Raw genomic sequence first — 21,455 nt, forward strand, 5'->3', positions numbered from 1 at the left:
TTTAAGTCAACTCCATATAATAAGGTCCTAGGCCCTAGATGAATTTTCCATAGATTTCTTTGAAGTATTTTTATAAATTAAGGTAATGCTTGGATGTGTTAAGAAAGTCAAACCAAAAAGAAAGGACCAAAAGTTCAATTCTTCCAACTGCCCCACTTTCATTCGAGAAAGGCAATGGTTGCTGCTTTTTAAAATCTCTTTTGATAACGGCCATTATGATTCTAAACAACATACATCTACTTGTATTTTTCAATTCTACTGTCTTTACCGAAGATAAATTTTTGTGCATCTGCACTACTACCCACCTCCCTCCTGCCTCAGGTGTCCAATTTCATTAATTGTATTATTTTTATATTGTCAAGGTTTATGAATTTATTTTGTTTAATGATTATAACAATATCATCAGTGGTTCACCCAATGATTCTAAAATTTTAGTCTCATAATACAGTGTTTATGTTATGATTATGTAAGTATTATTCCATGGCTGGGCACAGTGACTCGTGCCTATAAGCCACCCTTGGCACTTTGGGAGGCCAAGGTGGGAGGATCACTTGAGGTCAGGAGTTCAAGATCAGCCTGAGCAAGAGCAAGACCCTGTCTCTACAAAAGAAATAGAAAAATTATCCAGGAGTGGTGGTGCACACCTGTAGTTCCAGCTACTGAGGAGGCTGAGGCAGAAGGATCACTTGAGACCAGGAGTTAGAGGTTGCAGTGAGCTATGATGACACCACTGCACTCCAGCATGGGCAGTAGAGTGAGACCCTGTCACACACACACAAAAAAAGTACTATTCCATGCAGAATTAAATAAGCTCATAGAGAAGGAAAGGTAATCAATCCTATGTCATAAACCACTGCCACTTTAAGGAGAGAATGTTCCAAACTTCTAGGTGACACTCAGTTGCCACTATTTCTTCTGTCTCATGTCATCCTTATTTTTCCTTTTTTGTTTTGCTCAATTTCCTTCCTGGGTATTATTTTTTTATATAGGGAGCAGGATTGTTAAACTTCCTGAGTTTTTACGTGCCTGAGAATGTCTTTATTTTGCCCCCATCCTCAGTGGATAGTTTGGCTGGATATAGAATTCCATGTTCAAAAGCAGGGGTTGACAAACTAGGGCCCATCGGTCAAATCCATCCCACCACCTGCTTTTGGAAATAAGGTTTTGTTGGAACATAGCCATGCTCGTTCATTTGTATATTGCCTACGATTGCTTTCATTCTGCAATGGCGAAGTCCAGTAGTTGCAAAAGAAACCACATGACCCACAAAACCAAAAATATATATTATCCTGCCTCTTACAGAAAAAGCTTGCCTAACTTTGTTTAACATCATTGTATGTCAGAACATTGGGACTCTGTTCCGTTGTTTTCTTGCCAATGAGAAGTTTAAGAGCTCTGCTGGTATCAGTTTGATTATTAAGCATCTCTAAGAAGCTTACTTTTTTCTCTCTGGAAACTGTTGAACTTTTTTCTCTATCCTTGTACTACTCAAGTATCACCAGGTTGTTTTTTTGTTTTGTGATGTTTTGTTTTTCTTTTTAATTTACGTATTTTAGCATCTGGTGGGATTTTTCCAAGTAAAGATTCATGTCTTCCTTTATATAAGGCAATTTTCCTCTACCAATTATTTGATTTTATCATTTTCTATGTTCCCTAACCTTTCCTATTAGACGCTCCCATTCTTCATGCTTGTTAACTTTTCTCTCATTCACCTTTTTTGTCGTTTTGCCCTGTCTACTAGAAGACTTCATTTATTTTTCTTCCAGTACTTTTCTTTGGTCATGTCGAATATATTTTTCAATCCACCTGTTGAATTTCTTATTTTAACAATATTTTTTAATTATCAGGAGTTCTTCTTGTTCTCTGATTACTCTTGGGTCATAGTTTTATTTTAAGGATATAATATCACACTGAATTGTTCTGAGAAATCGACAATTTTTTAAAATTCTTTTTAGTTACCTGAGTTCTATCTATTTTCTTTAGGATCAGCTGTTTTATTTATTCATAGTAATCCTTCCCTTCATGAAACTGGCATCATCAGATATCTGGTATTATATCTATGACTGAAAGACAGAGCTCATCAGGACAGGTAACGGCAGTTTCTCAGGACTCTTTCTTAGATAAGCGAGTTCTGTGCAGAGACCAGGTGAGTGAGTGGAGTGGTTGACATGCAGGACTCCCTGTCATCTAGAGCAGGCAATCTGGAGACCCTGAGATTGCTTAGGGCATGAAGAACTTGGACAAAGTTCACGCCTGGGCACAGCTGCCTTCCCCAGTGTGTGCCGTGTAGGCTCAGGCTACTGTCAGCATCTTCCTCTAGGCCCAGCTCCTGCATCCTCTGACCCTTAAGGCTTAGAGTTCTTTACAAATTATTTGGTTTGATCTACTTGCCACAATTTCCCCATATTTGCTTTGAAGCTGTGCAGTGGTATAAAGAAGGACTAGAGATGGGGAAACCCTAATGGAGGGACAGTATCCCAAAGTCTTGAATCCAGAGCTTTAAACTCACACTCTGAAGAGTGCCCCTGACCCATTCGTGTCCTGTGTGTTTGACAACGTCAGGCTCGGAGCTTCTCCAGCCCTCTCTTGTCTCTGGAATCCCTTCTCTGCTCTTCTTTTTGTTTGCTTTGCATATACGGGCATCTGCTTTCTACCTACCAGCGTTGATTCACACTCCGGAATTCTTCACTGATGCCCAGCCCTGCTGCAGTTTCACTGGACAGATTTATAGGTGAACAGACAGTGGGCAGGCAGTAATTTCAGTCATTTCCATGGGACCTGGAGAAAGCATGAGGGTTGACACATATGCTCAGTCTGCCACTTGGAACAGGAAGACACTTGGCGAAGTTCACAGTATATAGAATTTGTCCTTCTGAGAGCCATCTTTACCTTTAACTCCTTCCACTCTGTCAAATTATGTTTTCAGGAAGTTATCTGATAAATACATATATGATAACTATATCATCTAAGAAATACTTCTTTTAAATACATAGACACGCAGACACACAAAAGGTAATGGAAAATGCTAGAGGGTAAATTTTAACAGAAACAAAAACCTAGCTTAAAAAAACTAGGTTGTCATTTGAGAATTTCAGGTATCATAAAGTACAAACATTTAGACATGTTATGGAAATTTTCCTTTTATGGGGAATTTAATTGTCTAAAATCAGTTAAGGCTCAATCTAAACATCTCTGAACCCCAATAAGTCTACCAATCAGATAAACTAATGACCTTTGGGTGATATTTGTGATCAACTGAGAAAGCAATATAGTAATTTAAGAAAGACCATGGACCAGACCAAACTAACCACATCAAGGTAATTCTAGACATCTCATTTTTCAAAATGTCTAAGACTGCAGGAATCTTTGAAAGTTCATAGAAAGGAAGTATTGATAAATCTACATGCATTTCAAAGAAACTTCTAAACCAAATATTTTGCCTCATCATAAATAATACCTTATCCAGATGTGAAAAAAAACAGAACAAGAACACATAGTTAGAGCTGGAAAGGATAAAAGTGGGTAATACATGTAAACAAACAATTCTAGGATTATGACAAAAAGAAAAATGTTTGGATTTTTAACTCTCAAAAATATTATTCTAAACATGAAAAAAGCCAGATAGACAAGCAGTGCTAGTGGAATCTCTATAACGTCATCCATTACTCAAAGTATCCTTCATTTTATTGTGATATGTATTATAATGCAGCCCTACTGTGTGTTATTATACATGGTAATTGTAGAACATTTAAGGTATAGGGACCTTTTTAAAAGTTGACATTTGGCACTTTCTTTGGTTCCCTTCATTTGGCAAATAAACAGAAAATAATTTCTTAGCTCCCAAATGAAGTTTATATTCTGAACCTTTTTGACTCTGAAGCTGTTTTTTCTCTTTCTTTTTCAAGTATGCATGTATACATGCATGCATGTGCGTGTACACACATACCCCTTGCTTTTCATATCAGCGGTCGTGTGGACCAGGCCCTTGGCCAGATCCAGCCATGCTCTACAGTTATCAGGCATGACAGAGCTGGAAGAAAAACATCTGGTCCAAGGTTGCCGCTTGCCTTTGTAGCAGGGGATTTTCTTTGATCTCCAGCTAGACTTCTCTATTGAGTCTAGCAGAATCAATTAGTTAATAGACCATTCCCTCTAGTAGTCCCACCAGCTGACGTAGGATAGAAATAAGTTCTATTTATCAATCCTTCCCTTCCCCTTCTACTTCAGGCAGATCCTTTTCTCCCCCTTGAAATAACATAATTATTAAACCACTTCAGTCCCTTCTGCGGTTAATGATTCCCTCCTTTCTGCAGTTCCGCTGTCCTGCTGAAGCCTCTTGGTGGGTTTTAAACACACCACTCCGTGGCTATGGTTTCACTCCCCACTCCAGTTAAGGTTAAGAGCAGCTGGCAACACCACTATTAAAACCAACATCTTGTCCAGGCTTCACTACTTCTCTCGGGGAACTGGAATTATCATCTTTGTATCTATGTCTCCAGAAATTCAGAAACATAATATAACATAAACATTTTCACCTGCATTTTATTCTAGTACGCTTGGTTAATTTTCCTTGTATTATGAAGATCAGTTCCAGAATTTAAAGAAAAATAAAAATTTTTGTATCCCATTTACAATGATGTAGCTGTCAGTGCTATTTAGAAAAGAATAATGATATGTCATGGAACCAAACTGAGTTATTTTGGAACTGGTATGCAGAATTCCAATTAGTTTTCATGATTTTAGTTTGGTCAAGACATTCTATCTGAATTCTATTTTTCACCTGAACACAAAACCATTATTTTGCACTGTATTTCTCTATCAAAAAACTGCTCTAAAGTAGTTCTCTCTCTCTCTTTTTTAAATGGGATTAGCCAACTGACCGTACTGCTCAGACAGCCCAGCTAAACCAGTTGTGCACAGGGGACAGTCAGGGACAGCACAGTGCTCCAGGGAGCTGGCGTTGATGCCTGCTTAGTGCTCTCTGCAGCAAGAGACCCCGGTCTGATTCACACGCTGGGTCCAATCACACTGTGTGGTACTAACACCGGCCACGCTTGAAACACCCAGCTGGGGGTGGGACATGGTGACTGTTTCCCCGTGTGCAGTGACGCCCGGGTGGTTACGAGCACTTTGCGCACGTGGCACTGCGAAGGGCATTTCAGGAGGCAGAGTGTATGACCCCCTTTGGAGTTTGGCGTGGACAGGCAGACTAAACAGGGCTGCCCTTTGTCCCCAAAATAAAACGTGCCAGGCAGGGGCTCTATAGCAGACTCCGCCAAGACACGAGGAAGGAGCCTGGAGTCTCACTGGGTTCTGACAGATTCTGACGCCCCATCGTTCACCTCCCACATAACCAGTTTTTGTGTTCTCAGAAAACTGGAGCAGTCGCCAAGGTGACCCTTTCTATGGCACGGCACTGCCACTCTGAGTGCTTCTCCAAAGAGGCCAGAGCAAGAGGCCAGGTACGTTCACCGCCCCTATCCAGAGGCCAGATACAAATGTTCAATAAGGTCCCTCTAAGCCACTGTCCCTGTGGCTCAATAAAAGTGAAGAGCTACTTAAAGCCTCCAAGGTTTGCCTCCCAGAAAGCTCCGCCCAGGCTTTGATACAGAACCTTCCAAAGGCTATTTAAGGTGGTAACTACTCGTGTAACTATTCTCAAAAATTGAAATAAGGCAGCCGCACGCTCCAAAGGGTATCTTACGCCTCTTTCCATCAACTTCGTGACAATTCACATTTGTGATTAGGTTGGTAGGACGTTAACTGCTGATGCAAGTCCCGGCCAGTTCCCACTAGGGCTTCAGAGAACCACTGGGCATCCGTCCGCTGCTGGACACAGCGGGGCTGGGACAGAATGGAAGTGGCCGTGGAACTCACAACCTGCCCGTCCTTGGGGGCTTACTAGACTCTGCTCTCATCCTTTTGTTTAAGGCACCCTTGACACGGCCTCTTCCCCACTTCCCCCTTCCTTTTGGCCCTTCTGAGAAGGTCACCATCTGAAATGACTTATCCCAGGATCTGATCCTAACATCTTTTTGTCTTTGTTTTTGTTTCTTTTTTTGTTTTTGAGACAGAATCTCGCTCTGTCACCCTGGGTGGAGTGCAGTGGCATCATCATAGCTCACAGCAACCTCAAACTCCTGGGCCCAAGCAATCTTCCTGCCTCAGCCTCTGGAGCAGCTAGGAATATAGGTGTGTGCCACCACGCCTGGCTAGTTTTTTTATTTTTAGTGGAGACACGGTCTTGCTCTTGCTCAGGCTGGTCTTGAGCTCCTGACCTCAAGCAATTCTCTCATCTCAGCCTCCCAGAGTGCTAAGATTGCAAGCATGAGCCACCATGCTCTCCCTAACATCTTTGGACACGATCCAAGTAGCACCCCAGGGGTGACACACCCAAGGCCCATGGCCCTGACTCAAGGCACAACTGGCTGATAAAAGCCAAGACAGAATTCTAAACACCCTGAGCTCAACTCCAGCAAATGCCTCCATGCTGACTTTCAAATCCATCAGTTTCCAAAGGGAAAAATTTTCCATGTTTTCCAATCATGCTTAGTCCTGATCCGCCTAGTACCAATGCACTGTAGTCGACTGAGTGAAATCGCAGTCAAACCTGGACTCAGTTCTCTAAGGTGGCAAGCTTTCCTTCAGTGTTTGCTCTAGATAACAAATATTCTCTCAAGGACTGAACTAGTGAATTCTTCTTTCCTAAGAGCCACACTTCCTCAAGTGGCCCAGGTCAAATTTTATGACGTGCAAACTTGGTAGGGAATAAACATTACCTAGAAGTCAGCACATTTCTTACTCATGCAATTTTGTCACCTCCAGTAAAAATCTTTTGGGATTATCTTCCTATGATGGAGACTAAAAAAAAAGAAGAAAAAAGAAGAAAAAAGTGTTTTGGGTCATTTTCCTACAAGAAGAGTAGAAATCAGTTTTTTGATGACTGTAATTGAGTCCTAAGGTCTCTCTTTCTGGTCTCCTTCTGATCTCTTGGGTAAACATTTTGTTGCCCCATTTTGATTCTTTTTTTCTAGCAAAAAAGTTAACATTCTTTTATGTGAAAAACTAAATACTAATAATAAGCAATAGATAGAATGTTTTCTTTGTGATGGTCCCAAGTGTGTTTGACTCTTACAATAGACTGAATGTGTCCCCAAAAATTCGTATATTGAAACTTATTCCCCAATGTGATGGTTTCAGAGGTGGTGTCTTTGGGAGGTGATTAGGTCATGAGGGTAGGGCCTCCATGAATGGGATTTGTGCTCTCATATAATAAAAAGGACCACAGTGAAACCCTGTCTCTACAAAAAATAGAAAAATTAGCCTGGCGTCATGGCTCACACCTGTAGTCCCAGCTACTTGGGAGGCTGAGGCAGGAGGATTGTTTGCACCCAGGAGTTTGAGGTTGCTGTGAGCTATGATGACACCACTGCACTCTACTCTGGGCAACACAGCAAGACTCTATCTTAAAAAAAAGTGGGGGGGACTCCAGAGAATTCTCTCCCCGCTTCCACCATATGAGGACTAAGCAAGAAGCTGACCAGGATGCAGGGCCTCCCCAGACACGAATCTTCAGCCACTTTGATCTAGGATTTCCCAGCCTCCAGAATTGAGAAATCAATTTCTGTTATTTATAAGCCACCTGTTTGTGGCTGTTTGTTGTGGCAGCCTGAATGGACTAAGACAACTGCAACACCCAAGGGCTTCCCTCCCCACTACCTGCTGGGGAGACCCTTTCAGAGGATCCTTGCCTGGTGATTAGAAGAACTTTACTCCTTTCCATAAAAAAGCTAAAGCTGGAGTCACAAAGTGAATGTGAAACAGCTACACACATGTCCCCTTTGTTCTGCAAGGACAGGACGAGATGGAGCTCTTTAGGCAGGCCGGAGGTGGCCCAGAAACCATGGCAAGGACATCCCGCTCTGATGGAACAAAAGAAGCCCCCAGCCACGGGACAGCCACATTATGCCCTGAAATCCTGTCTCCACTCTCTCCTTACTTTACCTCCAGTCAGGTCTGAGCTTCCAAATGTTTTCATTTCCTGCATCTCTGGAACATTCTATGTGCTGCTTGTTTCTTGCAGACTTCAGAGGATGCTCTGAGAGCATTGAGTTCCATCACATACGTACTAGGCTGAGAGACCCAAGCAGCAAATGCCCTTTGCTCCAGAAAGCCCTCTGTGGAAGGAGCCCACCGTGAATGGGACCCCGACTTTCTGCCCAGCCAAAACCAGGTTCCATTCCCCTTGGCAGCCGTAGAAAAAGGGGTGTTTTTTTCACCCCAAGTTTACAATGGGTTAAGTTTCCTTTTCAAACTTGCCCAGAATACTAGTCTGATCTCTGAGTAGGGCTTGCGATTTGATGACATGTAATCTAAGTAAACACACTCAACTCTAATTTATGGGTAAAGGAAGACTCAGATTTAGAACAAGCCACTAAAGGAAGAGCAGAGCCTCCCTGGTCTGCATCCCCAGGGCTTTGCAGACTGTTCTCCGCAGGTCTACGGGCCACCCTCAGGGGACCTCCCACGCAGCAGGTCCTGAAATTGAAACACACCTCCACTGCGGCCAAACTGATGGGCTACTTCCAACTGCACCTTTAGAAAGTAGGCGGATTTCACCTGGCAAACAAGGTTCAAAGGGTTAAATATTTGTCCTTCGAGGCCTATGTCCTGATGTTCTCAGTTTCAACAGAGGCTCATAAATTAATTTCTGCCTAATGATTTATTTTATACACATCAATCATTGGCAACTATTTAGCCCAAGCACATAACCTGGAGACTTCCGGGAAACCTGGACTTCCGTACTCACACCTGATGCTCACTCCCCGGGTGTCCCTGGGGAAGTGACATAACCAATCTGGACCTCAGCTTAATTATCTGCAAAAGGAGCCTTTTAACAGTGTGATGGCAGGTGCCTATGCCCTTAGGAAAATGGAATGGCTGTGTCAACTGTGACATCTGCCAACCCATGGCCAGTGCAAAGTCGTGTCTCAGGCTCCACTGAAAAGGTACAGGCCCAACACAGGCAAGAACCCCAGCAAGTCTTCAAGCAGCCACTGCATTTTTAATCTCTATCATGAGGTTGTGACCACCCCTTTGTAACAACAGCACCAACCCCAGACACAGAGGAAATCTAGAATGCGGGTCCTTAAACGAAAACATCCATATGTCAAAGCCTGCCTTGGAAAAATTAAGGTAAACATCTTTTGGACTTGTTGCTGTTGACAGCATGTTTTCAATTTGCAACGCAAATTCATCGGAAGCTTTTCTGTCAGGGAACCGGATGGCCCAGGGAATTGGGAATTGGTAATGAGTCGTGCAGCCTTTCAGGTCCCTGTTACCCTTCGGAACAGAGTCCAGCCCGGAGTGAATTACCTGATACTGCTGGAAACCTTTGCAACACGAGCCGGCCCCCTGCATTCCTTCCCTGGTTTCAAACATGAGTTAAAACAGGGTCTGATTGGCATTTATAAGGAGAATTAGGAGGGAGCCCTGGATGGGGCAAAAGTGGACGGCGAGCGAATGAGCTAGGGGTTCGGTCTCTGTGTCTGAGTTTTCCCTGGAATATTCCAAGGGAAGTTTCCAAGGAATGTCAGGCCTAGAGAAGCGGAGTTAACGTACACCTCACATTCCTGAAGGGTCAGAAATTCCAGTCTTGGAATTTTTATTCCTTCCTAATCACTCTCCCAGTCCAGAGGATCAAACTATTTTTGCAGCCATGTTCAAGGTGAAATAGATTCTACTACTTATTATTTGCTCAGGGAGCACACACGTTCTGTAGAAAACAAAAGAAATTTATCCTAAGGGCTTGCAAAACAACCAAAACAATGAATCTTCTTTTCCGAGAGTTACCAAAACGAATTTCTACCTTATGATGTGGTCTGTCGCATTTTATTTTCGGTATTTACAGTCTTCCTAGGGGAACCCTCTAGCAGAAAAACAGAACTTTGACATTACTGGCATTCCCTACCCGCTCCAGTTCCATACTTATATCACTGCTTTTCCTTTACACTCTTTGGTTTATAGTAGCAATAATTTTCCCTCATATAGAGTCCACCGAACAACCAATTAACAAATGCCCAGAGTAGTAAAATATTCCTGGCTGTCTTGCCTAGTCAGTCATTAATTTGGTGAAGGAAGGGCTAACAAACTCATAAAGGGTAACTTGAATTTTAGAAGTTAGGTCAATTTTACATTATTAAAAAGGAAAATGTAGTAAAAATAATAAGAGCTTTGCCAAAACTCTACAGCAAAGTCAATTAGTCTCACAAAGAGCCTGGGATTCTGTGATATGGACGTGCATTTGGAATCACTTAGCCCATTAAAACAAGCCCAAACATCATCTCTTGCAAATCATATTTCAGTGCTCACGGCTGCAACTTAACAGAGTAAAATTCTTTTACCCTCCTTGATGCAGCACAATTGAAAGTATTCCTTGTGTCTGCATATTTCAAATACATACATGTGACTTCATATGTGCATATTTTTATATGTATAAACACACCTCCCATAAAAATTTCATACACTAAGTATAGTCTTATACACCATATAGTAAAATACACACTGCATTATGTGTTGCCATGCTATATACTTTTAAGATGGCTTTAAAAGAAAACTAATTTCAAACAGAAAAATAGCAACACTGACCTTAAAAGTCTGTGGCAAAAATAAATTGTATTTTACTCAGAAGAGAAGTCCTTTTTTACAATTTTCACCGTATTTCAAGTACGAGGAATTACTGTTCCTTTAATCAAAAAATTGGGCAATTGACTAAAGACATATCATTTGTTCATTAGCATATTATTAAGGGCAATTAATATTTTGTTTTGCTCTGATTGATCAGTGGGAAAAAGTTAAAATGCTAAGTGAAATTATTTGCCTAGGTAATTCTTGCAAAATAGTGTTTTTCAATCAACTATTAATCTTTCTCTTTAAAAGAAAAAATCATATATCTTTTTCTTTAAAAAGAAAAGATTTATCTTATTTCATTAAAATCTAACAAAAATCCTCTAAGTTTCTCAAGTGAAAAGGAAGTCGTACCTTTTCAGACCAGTAGCTCCCAACTCTCAGCCTCTATAAAAATCCCAAGTGATTTCTATAGGTTTTCCAAGGAAGATTCAGTGCTAATTAACTACAATTATGTCCATATTTTGTTTTTCTACTACACTGAAAGAATAGCAGGGGGTCAGCCCTGCAGAAAAGAAGATTATTAAAACTTTAATAACCCGAGCCTTTGAACCTTTCCAAATTCTTTACAATTTTCTCACATTTCCAGCCCAGATGTCTGCTCGTAGTTATGGCACCAACATGAACTTTTTGTGTACAATTTCATTCACCTTATTTATTACCTCCTTTGAAAAAAAAAGAAAAGAAAGAAAGAGGAACACAGAGAAATTTTATAGCTCTTCCAAGCAAAGGAATTTAGTTATTCTTAAAAATAAATGTGCAAAAATGATTTTTATCCATTTTTAAGCTAAGTCTTTCCAACAACACAACTATTTCTTCCCCGCTGCTAGAGGTGAATTGTCAGGAAGCCCAGCGACATGGCCAGCAGATCACAATATTCTTTTCAATAAAGCCAGTAAGCTTCAAAAGGCTGAAATGAAAGTTCACTTCGGAAACTTGAACTCTTGAGGTTGTTACAAAAGAAAGACCAAAAAAGAGGCTTCCCTTGACATAATTAGCCACTTGCTGTTTCACCAAAGAGAGCAATATTTGCATACAACAGGAGCCCGTAGAATAGCTTTTCATAGAACTCAGTGTGGCACTTGTATTATCCCAAATCCAGGCATTCATAACCCCTCCAACAGCCAATTATTACCTCTCTTTTAATTAAAAAAAATCATTCAAGCAAACCTATTGTCAACTAAATGATTGCACTTCACAAACATCTTTGCTCTGTAATCAAATGCTGGCAAATGAAATATGAAATGTGTTGAATGGTACTTTCAGGGAGTCTCTGGAAAAAGGGAGAAAGGGCACTTTCTTCTTCCCTTGCTCTTTCTGCGAATGGAATTTTAGTGTGATGGCTGGAACTTGAGCAGCCGTCTTGGACCATAAATCCAAGGAACAGAAAGCTAAGGAAGACAGAGCAATGCAATGGCAGGGTCCCTGGTGGTCACGGAGCTCCATTTCCAGCTATGGAAGATGGACCTCCAGAATTATTTTCTATGTGAAAGAGAGATAAACGTCTTTATCACTGAAGCCACTGTTATTTGGGGATGTTTGTTTGCATAATGTGACAAAACCTAGTCCTACCTAACATATCACCTGATTGGAAAGGCTCTATTTTTATCTATACTCTGCTAGCTGAGAAAGAGAAAAGCAGTCCTGACATCTAGGACCTTGCCTGCTACAATCAGCTGGAGGTGGTGTTGCTAAAAGCTGTCCTGGTGTTCACAGTTAGGTCTTGGTGTTGTCCTGTTGAACATACACGATTGCACAAAACACCAGCATCAGACAAGGCCACTTTGTGACCACGAAGGATCACAACAAACATAAGATCACTCCATATGATGTCAGAACACAGACGAAACACGAATATTGTCTAAGCCACAAAATACCAAGCCCCTACCCCATTCTAGCTAATATGAGCCACTGCTGATTCTTTAGCAGTTAAAAGCTCTCTTGTGGCTTCCTTCCTCCCACATTCTAGATAACATCCCCAATTATAGAATTAACTGCACTTCCTGACAGCATCCAGTTCAGACCAAAGTCCCACTTCCTTAAATCCTTCCCCAAACCACCTAACACAGTCCAAATCCTGTAAGCTATTTCTAACACTGTCCTACGGAGACACCACGATTCCTCAATTCCTGTGTTCTTTTTCATCACAGTGAACCAATGAAACCAATTTGTTCAACTACAGGCGTGTTCCTGGAGGTCTACATAGCAACAGTGTAGCTATGCTTGTGTCTCCTACAATGGAAAACTAGAAATAAATCTCCCCAACATATCAATCCATAGTTCAAATGATCCTAATTGGAAAGCCCCAATTCTTCCACAGACTCCAAACACCAAGAAACCAAAACATTAACTAGTAGCCATCAGATTCACTGAAATGATGGCCTCGCGCTATTCCCATGGCCTGGAAGAGACCCACTGTGAACCTGTAGCAAGTTCACAGCAACTGGGGCAAGTTTACCCAATGTTCCTTCAATAAGGAAAGCCAGTGGCTAGACAAGTAGATACTGTGTCTACTTCTCCCTTCCTTTTTTGGTCCATATTCCTTTTTTTTTTTTTTCCTTCTTTCTTGCTAAACTTCAGACTTTTTAGTGGTTCCTGGGCATCGTTCACTCAGAGCTGCTGTCAGTGGCTCAGTCGTGGCAGAAGTTGCTAAATCAGATTTGTCACATCCATCACTCGCAGGCTGCCACTCCTCGCCTGCTTGGACAGGGCCACTGCTTGACTCATCTTCTCAAGACAAAGTAATAATCCCTGTCGAGTGTTCTGAGAGATGAAAGCTTGAGGCAACTCAATTTCTCTTCTCATTTCTACTCTCCCTCTTTACTTTCTCTCTTGATGAACAGGCTGCATTCGAGAGTAAACTTGTATAGACAATGCCTTTGCTGTCGTCCAAATCCAAGACAAAACTCTCAAGATTGACAAGCAGAAGGGAAATATAACTTGCCTGCCATGAGGCAGATATTTTAGAACAAGTAATGCCTTCAGATGTTATCCTCCTCACTCCAAATAAGCATCACTGCTAAAATCATCATTTGCTGTATGACTCTTGGGAATAAGGACCTTAATATTCTTGGAATCTTTGGTCCCACCTAAATGCCTAGAACAAAAGTAGGTGGTAAATAAACATTGCTTGAATGATTTAATTAATCATCTATGCCAAAAAGCCAATATAGCAAAAATCCACAGGATGGGGAAGGAAGAAAGTGCCTTGAACCAAAGACAAAATGTGGTTGTGTTGTATTTTCTTAAGGGTTGCAAGAAACCCTCGAACCTTGAAGCATAAAGAAATAAGCAATAGATTAGGAGTCAGATTACCCAGGTTTTCAGAAGATCTAAAACTTGTTTGTGTTTTACTCTTTCTGTTTTTTAAAATAAACTTATAGATTGAAGGCCAATGTATTCACAGAAAAGTGTGCAAACCCTAAGTGCATACAGCTCAATGATGCATCACAAGGTGAACATACCTGTGGAAGCACCACCCAGGTTAAGAAGTGCAGCATCACCAGTTTCAAGGGTCACACATTTCGACTGAATTCACAAGCTTGCAGGGCAAGGGGGGCAGGAAATCACTGGTCTCTCTGAATGTGTGCGCATGAGAAGATACAAAGAAAAAGTTCCTTCCAAATAACAAAGGCTTCTGAAAGACATTGGTCACAGGATGTGACTGATGAGTATCTCCTAAGTATCAGTCATCACACAGTGTGACATTATTTGGGTCAGCAATACGCCACACACAGCCCCCTGCAGCCCCAGCCAGGCCCTGATGGACAAGTGTAAGGTTCTAGCAAGGATAGACTTGGCCTTGAACTCATCTGAGCTCCTCTTTGTGCTTCTTCACAGACACTACCTTAACCCGTCTCCCCAAAGGGAACCACTACCCTAACTTCTGACTCCAAAAATTTGTTTTGTCTGTTGATTAAATTTAGATAGGTAGACTCATATACCATACAATCTTTTTCTTTTTATTGAGGTGAGAGTCAAGTAGCATAAAATTAACCATTTTTTTAGTATAAGGTATTTTTTCTTTCAAAATATTAATTAAGGGGGTACAAGTGTTTTTCTTACTTGGATATCTCATACTAATGCTTAAGTCAGCGCTTTTGGTGTGCCCATCACTGGAATAATGATCATTGTACCCAACAAGTAAGTTTTTATCCTACACTCACCCTCCCCTTCTTGGTTTCTCGGTATCACTTTGTGCCCACGTGTGCCCATTTATTAGCTCCCACTTATTAGTGAGAACATGTGGTGTTTGGTTTTCCATTCCTGAGACACTTCACTCGGGATAATGGTCTCCAGTTCCACCCATGTTGCTGCAAATGACATTATTTCGTTCCTTTTTATGGCTGAGTAGCACTCCATGGGGGGGTGTGTGTGTGTACATGTGTATATACACACACACACACACACACATACACACATACTATATTTTCTTAATCTGTTCATGAATTGAAGGGCACCTAGGTTGATTCCACATCTTTGCAATTGTGAATTGTGCTTCGTAACCATTTTTAAATGAACAATCCAGTGGCATTAAGAACTTTCCCAATACTGTGCTTCTGCCACCTCTGTTTGGTTCTGAAACTTCTTCATCAGCCCAGAACCCACACCCATGAGCAGTTGTTCTCCACGGCCCCTTCCCTCCCACTCTGGCAGCCACCATCTGCTTCCTGTTCCTACGAATTTGCCTATTCTAGATACTTAATATAAATGGAATCATGAATATGTAACTGTTTGTGTCCACCCTCTTTCGCTTGAGATAATGTTTTTGAGGTTCGTCCATGTTGTTGCATGTATTAATAATTCATTCCTTTTTATGGCTGAATTATAATTCATTATATCCACATACCAAATTTTGTTTATCCATTCATCTATTGAGGGACATTTGAGTTTTTCCTCTTTTTGGCAATTGTGAATAATGCTGCCATGAACATGCAAGTAAAAATATTTGTCTAAGTCCCTACTTTCAGTTCCTTTGAGTACCTATCTTGGAGTGGGATTTTTGGGCTGTATGGAAATTCTATGTAGCTTACTGAGGAACTGCCAGAGTGTTCTCCATAGTGGCTGTTAGTAATTCTTCAATTACTAATAGAAGATCACCTTTTTCCTAAGCATGTTAACCATGTGGATATCCTCTTTGATAAAGTGCCCATTCAAGTCTCTTACTCATTTTTCTTCTACTGAGTTGTCTGGTTTTAGGAGTTCTTTACATTTTCCAGAATGAGTCATTTGCTTTTCATGTCCTTTATAGTATATTTTGATAAACAGAAGTTCTTGATTTTCATGCATCCAATTTATCAATATTTTTCCATTATAGCCATTACTTCTTGAGGGGTGAAGTACTGAAGAAATAAGATTGTCCAGGAATTGAAAATTATGGAAATTAAGTGATGACTACATGTGGGTTCATCACATCATTAAAGACTTTGATCTATGTTTGAGATTTTCTATAGCAAAGGGGTTTTTTTTTTTTTTTCATCCAAGGGATAATTTAAGTCAAGACCATCAGTATAAGCAGGGACAGAAGAAGGGACAGAGGAAGGTAGCAGAGGGTGACAAGAATGGAAGCAGATTAATTTGGAGATTTAGAAATGGAATCTATGAGTTGAACATATATCAGAAATTTTTCACCTGGACAATCTTACTAGATGACTCAAAGGAACTGTATCAAAAGCTAAGTACACAGGAAAAGTATTATGTGAAAACTAATAAACTTTCAAAAGAGAGTAAGGTTAGACATGGTTAGTGATTTGGTCATCCAACACAAAGATAATCAAATGATACATTTTGAGCTAACCTGAATTATGGCCAATTCACTTTTATCTACAGAGTTTAGGAAATGAGATGTCCTAGTTAAAACAATTTCATATGCATAAATACCACACATTTAAAAATAATCCCTTATTAAAGCAATAAACAAAACATTGGCGCCTCTCCCAGAGCCTCTTCATACGGTTGCAGAGCATTTGGCCTTCCTGAGCACCTATCTGCAGAAATTTTTTGGAAGAGAAATTTTTGGGGTCTCCACCATTCACATCATTTCATGTTATTTATTCCAAATGCATGACTTTCTTTTTCAGGCAAAATAAGGGTCTTCCAAAGATATTCGGTATGCTGGGTCATTCCAGGTTTTCTAGCCAGGATATCAGCTCTGGAAATGAAAAAGCAGGACATTGTTATTAGACTTGGGGTAAACAATCACAATGAAAGACCATTTCCTAATCATTTCACAGCACACAGGCCTCTCTAGACAAGTGAATTCACGTGTATCTGACAATAAGCATGGTGGATTTTGGAACTAAGCTGCAGGTTCTTCCAGTACAAAATGTCAATTGACATTCAGCAAGCTTAAGCAAAATAAAGATTACAGTTCAGTTTGTGGTAGGGTTATTGAACTTATCATTACAACTCCTAGCTAAGCATTCATCAACTGTGTCTTCATTTGCACAAAAACCACAGGCATTTACAAGAGGTCAGTCTCTTGGGTGTAGACACAGCCTAAAAATCATCCCAAGAGCAGCTCGACAACTGCCCTGCTGTGAAGCGTGAGGATAGAGTCATGGTAGGAACACAGAAAGCTTCACCACAGCCTCCGGGACAGAACTTCCAAGTTGCTTAGGAACAAGTCCTTCTGCCCATTGTCTCGAGAACGCTGAGGTGTGGGCAGAAGTGGAGAAGGTGGTGGCAGAATCAGATGGTTTCCAGATACAAACCATTAGGCTCTAGCCCTTTCCTGCCCTTGTCTGCCATCCCCCTTCCACCCTTAAATATTTATTTTAACCTAGTTTGCATTGCATAATTGAGTTTAAGGCAAGGTTGGGTAAAAAATACCAAGGATGGCTTGTTTAACTCTTGTTTCTCTGGGTCCATTTTTCTCAAGTGGGTCAGCAGAGGGACTTCTTATTTAGAGCCAGATCTTCCTGTAAGAATCTAAAAGAGAGAGATAAAAATCTGCCATTATTCCCAAGTTATGCCCGTCCCTGCTTTCACCTGGTCTCCTGGTTCCTTGTCATTCTCTGCCAGCCTTCAAGGTGATGGAATAACTAACTGCCTTTGCTTCGCTAAAGCCAAAGCTCAGCCAACTCTGGCCCTGTGACCGAGGATGAACCACGAAGCCCCTCAGCCTGCTGGACAAAGTTGATTTCAACGAATGGCCCGTGACAGACGGTAGCTCTCTGTCACAGGAGTGACTTTACAGTAGACGACAGGTGTCACCAATAGCCTTGGAGGGAGCCCACTGACTAGATTTCCATCAATAGCAGAGTATTCCCACGACAAGAGGTTTCCTGAAGTCATTACTTGTATTTGACTCTTTGCCTCAGTCAAGGTGCCCCTTGGGCGCCACTCACCACCCTCTCAGTCTCACCTACTGCTGGCATCTGACCTGCAGGAGCAGCCCAACAGCATCCAGACTGAGGTCCCCACTGCCAGCCCTGGTGTGGTGGTTGGCACGTGGGAACCAGCTTGGAGCGCCCAGAAGTTGGGGGGATACTAACACCCCGTGGGGCGAACCTTTGACCATGGAAGAAACAGAGCCAGTGGACACATGCATCCCTCCTTTCTTTCCCTGAGCTGATGACCCAGACACCTCTTAGGCAGCTCACGAGATGAGTCACGGAAGCTGTGCCCAGCTCGACGACACACCTTTGCATGTGGCTCTCCCTCCTTCCGTCCTTCCATGCTCCACTCCGTCCTTTGCTCCTGCCACTAGGCCACACTCCACCACATAAGTGCATGCTCTTAAGCCTCGCCTGCATTGTCACATCTGCTTTCTGGAAACTCAGGCTAAGACGCTGGTCTACAATCCCAGCATGACGATGAGCAAATGCTACGCTGACTTCTCAGCCTTTGCATAGTCCAAGCGACGGAAAGGTACACTTGGTTCATCCTTCTCAATGCCAGTTCCGTCACATCCTTTGCCGGAACAAGAAAGTGCGACCCCTCCCACCACCCTTGCCCACCCCCGACCTTTCCCCTTCCATTCACACTTTTGTGAACATTTACTTGAAAGCCCCCTGGGGGGTTTGTTCAAGGCTGTCTGTCTATCTTCTCCCTCCTCTGCCTTCAACTCTCCCCCTCCTCTGGACCCCCATCGCCTGCTGTTGCCACTGCGCAGGTAACGTGCTCATTCCACCCTCAGGACCCCCCTCACCACTGCACCCACTTTGGATCCAACTGCTCACCCATCATGCCCCCTCCCTGCCACTGCGGCTCACTGATCGGACGCGGTATGTGACGATGGCACCGACTGAGTCCCTCTACAGAGAAAGACAGCGAAACTGCACCACCGCTACTTTGCTCTAACGGGACTGTGATTTAAAAAGGATGTCATCTGGAACATTTTTATTTTAATTGAGACAGAGTCTCACTCTATTGCCCAGGCTGGAGTGCAGTGGCATGACTGTAGCTCACTGCAGCCTCCAACTCCTTGGCTCAAGCAATCCTCCTGCCTCAGCCTCCTGAGTAGCTAGAATTACAGGTGTGTGCACCACACCTGGCTGTATTTTTTATTTTTTGTAGAGACAGGGTGTAGCGTTGTGCATCACACAAGAAAGGGCTTGCTCAGTATGTTGGGAAGCGTGCAGGGCCCCAGCCACGCCCCAGGCAGGCACTGCAAAAGCTGGCCCAGTTCTTCCAACTACCTTTCTAGGAGTCCATGTTTGTTTCTTGTTACCTATGGCGACAAATTGTTGCTAATAGGATGAATTCACAACCCTGACTTTTAAACCAGAGGCAACATTTCCCAGACATACACACATGCGCCCACATGTATGTATGTATGTACACATGCACACATGTGTGTGTATTTCCCACCGCTTTCCTGAGGGCACAGGCAGTGCCTGTGGGTTAAGCTCAGCTCTGCAGCCATTCAACTGTCACCTCGAGTAGGCACTTCCTGAAACATCTAAGTGACATTATTACATCCTTCCTCCCTGGACGCCTGCCTCCTGCCATGTCAGGGCTGTCTTCTCTCTCCCACCTGCTCAGGCCCCAACCTGGGATCCTCGACTTCTCTTCCTCTCACACACTGAGCCCACCCTCTCAGCAAATCCTATCTGCTCCACCTTGCAAATAGACACAAACGTGATATTTCTCACCACCCTGGTTCAAACCACCAGCATTCTTCCCTCAACTGCACTTTAGCAGCTTTCTGAATGTTCTCATTGCCTCTACCCTCTCCCAACCCGCCAGCCCCTTCTCAGCACAGCAGCTGTAGGGTCTCACAAAGCACAAGGCAGACGCCGAGTGCAGTGATGCGAGTGTATCAACGATCCCAGCTACTCAAGAGGATGAGGAGGGAGGATCGCTTGAGCTCAGGAGTTCGAATCCAGCCTGGGCAGCATAGTGAGACTGTGTCTCTACAAATACAAAAAAATTAAACATAAGGTATGTCATGTCACCCTCTGCTCAAAGCCTGCAGTGGCCCTCAGCTTACACAAAGTAAAAGCCAAATTCCATAGACCATTCTATAGGCCTGTGGAGTTAGGGGACAGTCCCAACACTGCTCTCACTTCTGACACCAATTTCAAGGGATCCCCAAGACCTCCCTCAGTTTTGATAATTCACTGAAAGACTCAAAGAGCTCGCTGACAGCTGTCACACACGTGGTCATGGTTATAACAGTGGGAGGACACTGAGGAAGTCACGGGCCAACTGGGACAGCCCAGCAGAGCCCTGGTGTCCCATGGGGCTTGGTCACGCAGATGTGGTGACGGCCCTCCTGGCTGATCTTTTGTCTCCAGGCCCCCCAGAGATCAAGCTGACATAGTGTGGCCCAGGGCCCCCAGGTAAAAAGACATTTTTATCAGACAGGGCATCCCGAGGCCATGGATCACCTCCCAGGAGCCAGGGCCAAGGCCAGACTTATCTCTGGGCGAAGTTAACCCTTCACCTCACAAGGCCCTGAGAGGTAGGACTCTCGGCTGCCTCCTTGGCCTTCTCTCCCCGACTCCCCTGTGGTCACTTCTGTCCAGCCACACCGGCCTCCTTGCTAGTCCAACATGCCCAGACACACACCCCCACCCCGGCCTTTGTTCCTGCCATTCTCTCTGCGTGCCACCCCTAGCCCAGCTGGGCGTACACTTTCTCCTCCACCGCCTCCAGGTCTCTGCTCGGAACGCCCTGCCAGTGCCCCCTGCCCCAGCACCCTGCTGAAAAACAGCAACCCGCTCACGCACGCCAGCCTTCCCCAGCCGCCCCTCAGCTTCACTTTCCCCATGTCACTTGGCATCACCAGTTAAGTACCTGTTGCACCCAAGCAGGGGAGGGAAGGTAATTTTCTCCTCCACCCCTCGTGAGTTCTTAGCTGGGCTTCCCTGTAACAAAAGACAGATTAACAAGAGAAACACAAACAGGGGTTTAACAGCGTGTATACCTCCTGTCTCCATGAGAGACAACTTGGAGAAATGAGTAATCTCTAGGGTAGATCTCCAAAGGCTGGTCAAACCCCAGGAGCAAATGGCCCGGGGAAGGCCCAGGTAAGAGGAGCTAGCCGGGCAAGCTCCTAACACAAAGGTACAGTCCCCCAGGCAGACTGAGGTCGATGGCTTCTCTGTTGAGGAGAGTCTCTCTTCCCAGTGCAGAGGGAGACACCCTTGCAAATGGAAATTTCCTTTGTAGCTGTAAATTTCTCTTCCAAAAGGTTAACTTTTCCGGGCTTCTCCTGTGTCTGCAGTTTCTCTAAATAATCAGCTCAACTTAATCCTGTCTACCAGAGAGGCATATTTCGGGTTGCGTATTCTGGTCTCCTACAGTCATGTTTCGGGGTG

At 43.1% G+C, this 21,455-nt stretch overlaps 1 long non-coding RNA gene across 1 annotated transcript; it reads right to left on the minus strand.

The window, feature by feature from the left end:
* Positions 1–16,783: 16,783 nt before the first annotated feature.
* On the minus strand, positions 16,784–21,026 carry LOC123624874. Its single transcript, XR_006730243.1, has 3 exons — positions 20,932–21,026; positions 17,518–17,616; positions 16,784–16,837 (listed from the first exon to the last, which is right to left on the minus strand). It is a non-coding gene; the product is annotated as an uncharacterized LOC123624874 (long non-coding RNA).
* Between the last annotated feature and the right edge of the window lie 429 nt (positions 21,027–21,455).

Source organism: Lemur catta, chromosome 1 (genome assembly GCF_020740605.2).
Source record: "Lemur catta isolate mLemCat1 chromosome 1, mLemCat1.pri, whole genome shotgun sequence".
Lineage (NCBI taxonomy): Eukaryota > Metazoa > Chordata > Mammalia > Primates > Lemuridae > Lemur > Lemur catta.